Raw genomic sequence first — 9250 nt, forward strand, 5'->3', positions numbered from 1 at the left:
TGCAGCCATGTGGATGAGTCACGGCCATTGCTTGGCCAATGTGCTCTTTGTGAAAGCCTGAGTGTCTTCTCCCATGTGACTCTCCTTAGGCCACTATGATTTCTCATCCTATCATTTATTAAGTTTTTTTTTTTTTCTTCAGTCAGTACTGATAGAGCAGTATTTTTTTCCCCTTTAGGTCAGAAATGGATATCATTGTAGCAATCACATTCCTTTTCCCTTTTAATCTCCTTAGAAATCTTGGTATTTCCATCTGGCTCTGGGTGAGATAGCTGTAGTTGTGGTGGTGGTGGTGGGGGGCAACATTCCCAGCATTTTAAAAAATCTTTTTCTTTTGAGGTGGGTTCTTAATTCCCCAGGCTGGGTTTGGACTTGTAACCCTCCTGCCTCAGACTCATGGGTTGCTGGAATTATAGGTGTGCACCACCAGACCCCTCTAACTATATGTTTAGTTGGTGAATTAGGTGAATCAGTATATATCATGATGATGAACCAGTGGCCTGCATATTGTTTTTCTTTTAAGACAGAAGATGTTACTGTGTGAAGATGTTTTTCCTAAACTAAAACCTCAGTATTCAGGTTTTATTGCAGTATTGGCACTTGGTGATAAATAAGGAGGTTTTGGATGTAGTTGGGCACTTATCTCTGAAAGCTTCACCACCATTGGTATACTACAGAATTGTTGAGGAAATCTTTTCATTTTTGTTGTGACCGTAAAAAAAAATGTCCTACAAGGATTATAATGACCATTATACAGTAGTAAACATGAAAATTTATCTTAAGCTGTGAATGCTGGAAGATAAGACTTGATTTGTAAGCTTAGTAAAAATTCTTAAGTACTCAGATACGTTTCTCTAAATGCATTGTGAACATCAAGGCTATGGGTTTTGAGTATTTGGTGCCCTTGTTCTCTGCCCAGTGGCACACTGGAGCTGCTAGCTTCTTCTAGCTTAAAGTTCTTTCTCTCTTTTTGAGTGTGGTTGCTATTGAGCTGAGAGATTGGAAATCACCTTGTTCTTGAGAACATTGAGGATAATTAATCAGCAGATGACAGGTGAAATCCAATTCAGTTTATTTTATCAAACAAGCAACCAGATGGGTATGATGTTGAATATCTATAATCTCAGTATCCAAAAGGCTGAAGCTGGAGGATTTTTTTTTTTTTTTTTTTTTTTTTGGTATTGGGGATCAAACTCAGTACCTTATACTTGCCAGGCAGGCGCTTATGCCACTGAGCCATCTCCCCAGCCCTGAAGCTGGAGGATCATGTAGCAAGAACATCTCAGGAAAAAGCAAGCAACCAACCAACCAACCAGAAAGCCAAATACTTTATATAGGCTTCCTCACTGTGTGTGGGTTGGGACCTGACTTACAGTAGGTAATATGTGGCTTTTTTTTTTTTTTTTTTTTTAATAAATGCTTACTCCACTGAGCCATCTCTGTGGCCCCCTGGATGATTGATTGATTGATTGATTGATTGATTGATTGATTGATTTTCCCCTGGATGTTTTGATCAAATGATAAGGAGAACTGAATTTTGATATCAAATTAGAAAATTTAAAAGCTGGGTGTGGTGGCTTATGCTTGTAATCCTAGCACTTGGGAGGCTGAGGGAGAAGATCTTCAAGAATCTGTTGCCAGCTGGGCCTGTATAGTGAGTTTGAGGCCAATCTGAATTACATAGCCAGATCTTCTGTCAGAAACAAACAAAACCTGGTGCCGGGAAGATGGCTTAGTAGAATAAGCGCTTCCCTGGCAAGCATAAGGGTCTGAGTTCAATCCCTGGTTCCACAAACAAACAAAACACTTTAAAAAAGGGGGCCAGCAGTATAGCTCAGAGATCTGAAGCACCTCCTTGGGCAAGCTTAGGTAAGCTGCATGGACTGCAGTTTGATCCCTGGCATCACATGCCATGCCATTCCTGCCCCCACGGTGGGTTGAGCCAGCCACCAAAAAAAAAAGAATACTACATGCCAAAGTTGCTTAAGTAGATAAATGTTTAATAAAATACTGGAGCAGGGCACCAGATGTTGTCAGTTGTATGATTAACTGTAGATGTTTCATTAATTTAGTTGAAGTAAAAGCAATGTTACAAAGGAAGTGAATGTGATAGAGTTCAGTTGTCTTAGTTTGCTTGAACTCTGAGTGATGACATCATTTGCAGGCAGAGATGAGTGACTGCTGGAAGGGGGGGCCGAGGTCTCCGGATAAAGTGCTTTGCATGTGGTTTCGTAAGTGGCGCAGGAATACTTGTTAATGATTTTTTTTTTTTTTTTTTTGTGGTACCAGAGATCGAACTTGGGACCTTGCTTTTGCCAGGCAGATGCTTATGCCCCTGAGTATATCCCCAGCCCAATAATGATTTTTACCCTTTCTTTGACACAAAAGGAAATGTTAGCAAGTCACATACAGTATTCTAAAATACTATGAAGTACCCTTGAAGTTTCTCTCATGTATCTGATTCCATTTCAACTCAAGAGTTTCAGTGTAATTTCTAGGGATTATTAGTATAGAGTCATTTTTATATCCACAAATCTGAGTTCATTTTGTTTTTATTTTCAAAAATCCTGCATTTAGGGCTGGCTGAATAGCACAATGCATTAAAGTGCCTGCAAACAGGCTCAGGGGCCGGGGGTTTGATCCCTGGGAACTGCTGTGCAGACCTTGCTGTGCCAGCCCCTCCCCATCCCGTGGGGCACACTGAGACCCAATTGAGACTGGGCGTGGTGACGCAAGCCTGTAATCCTAGCACTTGGGAGTTTGTAAACAGGAGAATCATTAGAGTCTGATCTAGTATTGAGACCCTGTAGACCCTGCATACCAATACAAAAATTAAAAATAATATAGAAAAATAAAAATCCTGCATTTGTAAGGTTTCATTCTTTCATTCTTCATTCTTTCATTTCCGAATACGGTTTCATTCTTCTGATACCTGCATCATATGTGACCGATGGGGCCGGGGAGACAGCTCAGTAGAATTTGTGCTTGCCTGGAAGCACAAGAGCCTGAGTTCAATCCCTGGTTCCACAAAAAAAACCCTCCAAAAAACCAAACATATGTGACCGAATAAGCATTTTTATGGCTTACTTCCTCTAATATATGCTTCTTTTTACACAGTGAGTAGGAGCAGTTTCTTATCTTGTGACAGTAATTTGTAACTTAAATTCCACATACATTTGGATTTGGGAGAGGAAACTGGGAAGAAATGTAAAAGGAATACTTACAAGATGACAGTTTTTATTTGGTGAATAAGAGGAACTGAGATCTGTATAGAGTTAAGAGTTCCATGTATACATCTAGGAAGCACTTCTGGAATGCTCCCACATTATAATTTAGACTGTATCAGTTAGTATCTGTTTTTGTTTTGCTTGAGACAGAGTCTCACTATGTAGCCCAGGTTGGCCTTGAGCTCACAGTGAACCTCCTGCCTCAGCCTCTTGATTGCTGGGATTACCAGTGTGCATGTGCCATCATACCTGGCACGAATGATCAGTTACGTTTGTTGATCTCTTACGTTAGTTCTGTGTGTTCACATTGAAGTTTTCTTTTATTTCTATGTCTATATTAGAAAAGTATTACCAATGCTATCCAAGTAGGAGTACTCAAATCATATAATGATTTGCATGTAGCCATCTTTATTCTTTAGTGTATAAAAGGATTTCTTGTTTTGTTATTAATTTTGGGCTATTTTGCTTTTTATACCCTTGAAAGTCTACATTTCCTTTACAGAGCTTATTGTAATACTAATACTGTATTAATTCTTATAGGAAAAATTGATGTTGTCAAACTTCTAAAATAAGCATATTCTTTGAAGCTTTCTAAAAAGTTTGTTGCGATGGTAACTTTCTGATTAGTAAGATCCTTTGAAGAACAGTAGTGAATATGAAAGTGATCTTGACTCAGCAGATCACCAGTCTGGGCCTGCTTATAGACAGATGTGTGGAGCAGCAGCAGGAAAGCTTCTTTAAAGAAAGGGTTCTTTACAGAGATTCAAAAATGCAGTTTTATGTTAGATTTTAAAACATATAATACAGAAATGGCATATGTGTATTGCTTTGTAGAGGTAAATATAATGGTATGTGTGTATTCGTAAGCACATAAAGAAGCAAGAAGATGTTGGAGACACTTCCTGGACCTCGTCTCGGTCCAAGAAGCCAATATTTATAATCCCAAAGTTAAATTATTGGAATCCCATAAAGTTGATTCCAATCTACCACTTAAAATGCAACCCATGGCGAAAACAAAGACACTAAATTACATTTTCAATCATCGGGAGTCAAGGGGCTCTAAGTCCAGCCACGAAGATGGCTTTCTGGAACCAAGAGAGCGACCCAGGGCCTCACCCTGTTTTTATTTAGTGGGGGAGTGGCTTGAGGAGGATTGACTGAGAATTGTGGGAAATAGGTGATCATTGTGAGCTGAGCTAGGTGGGTGGCCTACATTTACCTAAGGCCAGTTGATAGACATAAGTCCTAGCCAGCTCTGTACATAGGAAATAGGGTCAGGCTCAGTCAAAATGGAGACAGTCACTCTTCTTTCAAGGAGAGCTGCTCAGGTGGTCCTCCACAGAAGACGTGGAAGGTTTCAGTAGAGTGTTGTGGGATCTGTCTCGGTAGATTTAGCTGGTAAAGCAGAGAGGGTGGAGCAGGAGGACCAGTCTATGTAATGTGAGTAGAGTGCTAACCTGAGGACAAGGTGGGAGCAGTAGGAACAGGTGGGCGCATATAAACACTATTGCAAGGGGCTGGAGAGATAGCTCAGTAGAATAAGCGCTTGCCTGGCAAGTGGAAGGCTCTGAGTTCAATCGCTGGTACCACACAAAACCAAACCAAACCAAAACAAAACACTATTGCATAAGCTCCAATGGGGTTGGATGTAGCAGATCGTGGAGGGAGACATAGTTAGGAAAAGGAGTACTGTGCTTTTGACTGCAAGGGTTGATGATACTATCTTTTAGGGACTTGAAAAGAGCATGGTGTTTGGGGAAGCAAATGAATTTGCTAATAGTACTGTTGATTTCAAGTTAAAATAAACCACTGAAGGAGTAATAGTTAAGGATTTAAAGATGCACAGATATATAATTAGGGTCTCATTGTACCATGAGATGGCGTGTCCAAATTAGGGTAGCTATAGGAGGTTTTAATGAAGGGCTGGTTATGGACTGGAGTAAGATTCAGATGGCCATAAGGGAGTGCCGTACTCCTGAGCTAGCACAGGAACAGAGCTATTTCTTCTCTTAAACTCTATGGCCAAGGAGAAGGAGAGGTTACCAGAATACATAAAAAGCAGTTCTAGAGATTCACCCTGGAGAATCTGGAACCTTGGTCAAAGGACATGGTTGTTGGGAGTGCAGTGCCACAGAAACAGAGCCAGGGAATGTTTCCTCACTTCACTTTTTGTTTTATCCTTCCATGTAATCCCTGGCTGAGGCCTGGTGAGCCCTGCTGATGACTTGAGTTTCCTGGGAGATAACAGATACAGAAGGTGGAGGCAATAGGTGACGTGTAGCACAGCCAGAGCTTGGGCTCAGGAAGAGATTGATTTAGAAATCTTTCTCATTTGAAGCCATGAAGCTAAGTGGCTTTTCAAGAAAGCCACTTGGAAATTTGCCTATGGGACGAGATCTTAAATTCTGTACATGTCTGTGGTAGAGAACAAGAAACTGAAGAATTGATCTTAGGGGGCTGGTGAGATGGCTCAGTGGTCTAAAGCACCTACTTGGAACAAGCTTGGCAAAGCACAGGGACCGCGGTTTGATCCCCCAGCACCACATGCCAGCCAGCCCCGCCCCCTGGTGGGCTGAGCTGGCCACACACAATAAATAAATAAATGTTTAAAAAAAAAGAATTAATCTTAGGAGAGCCAAGGAATAGGCACCTGATATGATAGATAATTCTGGGCAATTCTTTGAGCTTAATTTTGTTTTCCTTCTAAAAATCATATAGGTAGCTTTCTTTAGTAGAAAAGGAAAGAATGTTGACTTGGGATATAGTTAGTTCTGGTTTCAGATTTCTCTTATCATTTAGTGGGATATAAGCTTGTCATTGTTCTATTCTCATAAAATATAAAGTCAAGATTTTTGAGAATTGTATAAATAAGTCATGGTGCTTATGACATATAAATGTTCTCTTGATTTTATTGGTACCTCTTATGTGTCTTCAAATATGGGCAAGCATTTTATATTTTAAAGTACAACATTTATTTGTTCAGCTTGTTTACATCTCTATTGTTTTTTCTTTTGTCTTTTTTTTTTTTTTTGGTGGAACCAGGGATTGAACTAGGGCCTTGTGCTTGCTAGGCAAGTGCTCATTCTACTGAGCTATCTCCCTGTCCTATATTTCCTTGTCCTCTTAAGTTGTCCTGTGTTGTGTCCACAGTTTTTGTTCTACTAAATTTTTTTTTTTTTTTTTCCAGAACCAGAGATTGAACTCAGGCCCTTGTGCTTCCAGGGAAGCACTTATTCTACTGAGCCATCTCCCCAGCCCCTTAAGGTATTTTTTTAAGAGTAGGAAAATTTACTGGGAAATAGTAATGGGGAATGAGGAATAGGAATATCACCTGAGGCAGGAAGAGCCCCAAATGCTTTTTTTTTTTTTTTTTAAACAAAGCTTTATTCCCAAGGGGCTCAGTCCTTCTTGGTAGCTGCCTTCCTCATGGCGGCCAGCACGTTGCTCTGCTCCTCACGCTTCCTCTTGGCCTGGATGTGCGTCCCTGCCCTTTTTGAATGAACTTGAGGGCTTGTTTGTCCTTAGAGACCTTGAGCAGCTCCATGGCACTGCTCATAGGAGTTGAAGCCGCACATCTCCCGGATCATATCCCACACAAACTTGGTGTGTTTGGTGAGGCGTCCATGACGGCAGCTGTGCCTCAGTTTACTCACATTCTTAGTCACCTTGTGGCCCTTGGCCATGGGATAGTGGAGGGCCATAGCTGCTGTTTGTCAATGGTTGCTGCGGTAGAAGTGCTTTTTTTTTTTAACTGGATTTTTAGAGGTGAGTTTTCTTTCTTTATGTCACTTATGTATGTATGTATGTATGTATGTATGTATTTGGTACAGGGTCTTGCTGCGCAGCTCGGACTTACAGTGATCCTTCTGTTTTCAGCCTCCCCAGTGCTGGGATTATAGGCTTGTACTACCACGCCCAGTCTCAGTGGCCTGCTCAGTGAGGGTGGGGGTTGGAGGAGGTAGGGCTGCTGTGGCATGTGGTGCAGGGGAACCTAAGCAGGTGCTTAATCTGCTGAGCTGTCTTGCTGGCCCTCCAGCTCTTTGCTAATTCCTGTCACTTGGACAGTGCTGTATTTGCTTCCAAGGTTAAGGGTTTCCTATATCTATAATGTGCTTACATGTTATCTATTCTTCAAGGCAAAACTATTTGAAGCTTTTCCACAGCTACATTTGGCCTACATTAATCACTCTTTTATGGTCTTTGGTTGCACCAATTCTTACATATACTTGGTGAGTCTATATGTACTTTGAAGTCAGAAACCATGTTTTGTTGTTGAATATAATATTGAATATATAATAGCTAATTTAGAAATACAAACTGAGACAAATTGAAGTTTTAATTAGTATTGAAGTATAATGAAGAACCAACTATGGCCAGATGTGGTGGTACACATGCCTATAATCCTAGGATCAGGAAGCTGAGGCAGGAGGATCATTGTAAATTTGAGACTAGCCTGGGCTACATAATGACTTCAAGGGCAGCCTGTACTTCACAGTGTGACACTGTCTTAACAACAAAAGAAAGCACCTGTATAGAATCTTAGGGCCAGGGAGATGGCTTAGTAGAATAAGCACTTGCCTGGCAGGAGCAAGGGCCTGAGTTTAATCCCTGGTTCCTCAAAAAATAAATAAAAATAAAATTATATATCTATATATCTATATAGATATATAGATATATAGATATATATCTATATACATATACATACTTTTTTTGGTTTAAAGTATGCTAATTATTGATCATCTGAAGGTTAGATACGAAAAAGTCATTCAAAATATACAGTCATCTAAAGTATTACTTCAAAGTCATAATATTGTGTTTAGATAAGCTTTGTCTCCTAATCCCAGTTAGTTTTAGTTCTTGCTTATTGCTAAATTTGTTTTTATAACAGAATCAATATATGTTCCATGGAAAAATTGAACTACTGCAGAAATAAACTGAAAATCATCACCTGTAGTTTATCATTAAGGAGATGCTTGTTCCCATCATCTGCCTGAACTTTGGGATTCAGGTGATTCCCCGGCCTCAGCCTTCCAGACAGCTGGAATCCAGCCCAGCTGACTGCTGCTGCTTTCACATTTTCTTCTAGTCTTTTTTTTTTTTTTTTTTTTTTTTTGGCAGTCTTGTTGTGTAGTTCAGGCTGGCCTTGAGCTTAGTGATCCTCCTGCCTCAGCCTCCTAAGTGCTGGCATCTCAGGCTTATGCCTTTATACCTGGCTGTCTCTCACTGTCCATTTTAAGCATACTTGATCATTTAAGCATAAGTAACACAAATGCACTTACTAATCTTTACTAATAAACGTTGGCTGTGAAGTAACCTTTTAGCCTTCTGCTTCACTCCTCTGGTCAATATGGGCATGACTTTGCTTTTTAACCAGGCATCAAAAATGTAAGATGTTTGGGGCAGGGGAGATGCTCAGTAGGATAAGTGCTTTCAAGGGCATGAGTTTAATCCCCGGTTCCAAAGAAAAAAAGAAAAAAAAAGTAAGATATTACTGTGTGCAGTGGTGCATGCCTACAATCCCTGTGCTGTGTCTGAGAGGCTGAGGCAGGAGTATTACAAATTTGAGCCCCTCCCACAAAAAAATTTGAGTCCAAACCCCAACGATCTAGCAATTAAGGGAGACCTTATCTCAATTAAAAAGAAAAGATTATGGATATAGCTCAGTGTCAAGGTCCTGGGTTCAGTCATTAGTATCACAAAGACAAAACAAAAACCAAAGCAAGATATAAAGTTATTCTTAATGGTTATAGTTAATTATGAAGAAAACTTTATTTAAAAAATCTTTTTGTGAGCAGTGAATTTTTGTGTAAAGATTAGTTGAAAAGATAGATGAATAATAAGAATTTTTATATAATCCATTAAGCAAGATGCTTTTTTTTTTTTTTTTTAATGAAAGCTTAGTTGCTTAAAATAACCTAATTTTTTAAATAAAAATTTGGGGCCAGGGAGATGGCTCAGTGGAATAAGCGCTTCCCTGGCAAGCTCAAGGGCCTGAGTTCAATCCCTGGTTCCGCAAGAAAATA

At 40.0% G+C, this 9250-nt stretch overlaps 1 long non-coding RNA gene across 1 annotated transcript in view; it reads right to left on the minus strand.

Moving 5' to 3' along the window:
* Positions 1 to 6469: 6469 nt before the first annotated feature.
* Positions 6470 to 9250, minus strand: part of LOC111813304 — a 17884-nt gene continuing 15103 nt past the window's right edge. Inside the window, exon 4 of the long non-coding RNA XR_002818604.1 lies at positions 6470 to 6485. This is a non-coding gene — a long non-coding RNA (uncharacterized LOC111813304). The remainder of the gene's footprint in view (positions 6486 to 9250) is intronic.

The sequence above is a fragment of the Octodon degus genome, unplaced genomic scaffold (assembly GCF_000260255.1).
Source record: "Octodon degus isolate 3935 unplaced genomic scaffold, OctDeg1.0 scaffold00180, whole genome shotgun sequence".
Classification (NCBI taxonomy): Eukaryota; Metazoa; Chordata; class Mammalia; order Rodentia; family Octodontidae; genus Octodon; species Octodon degus.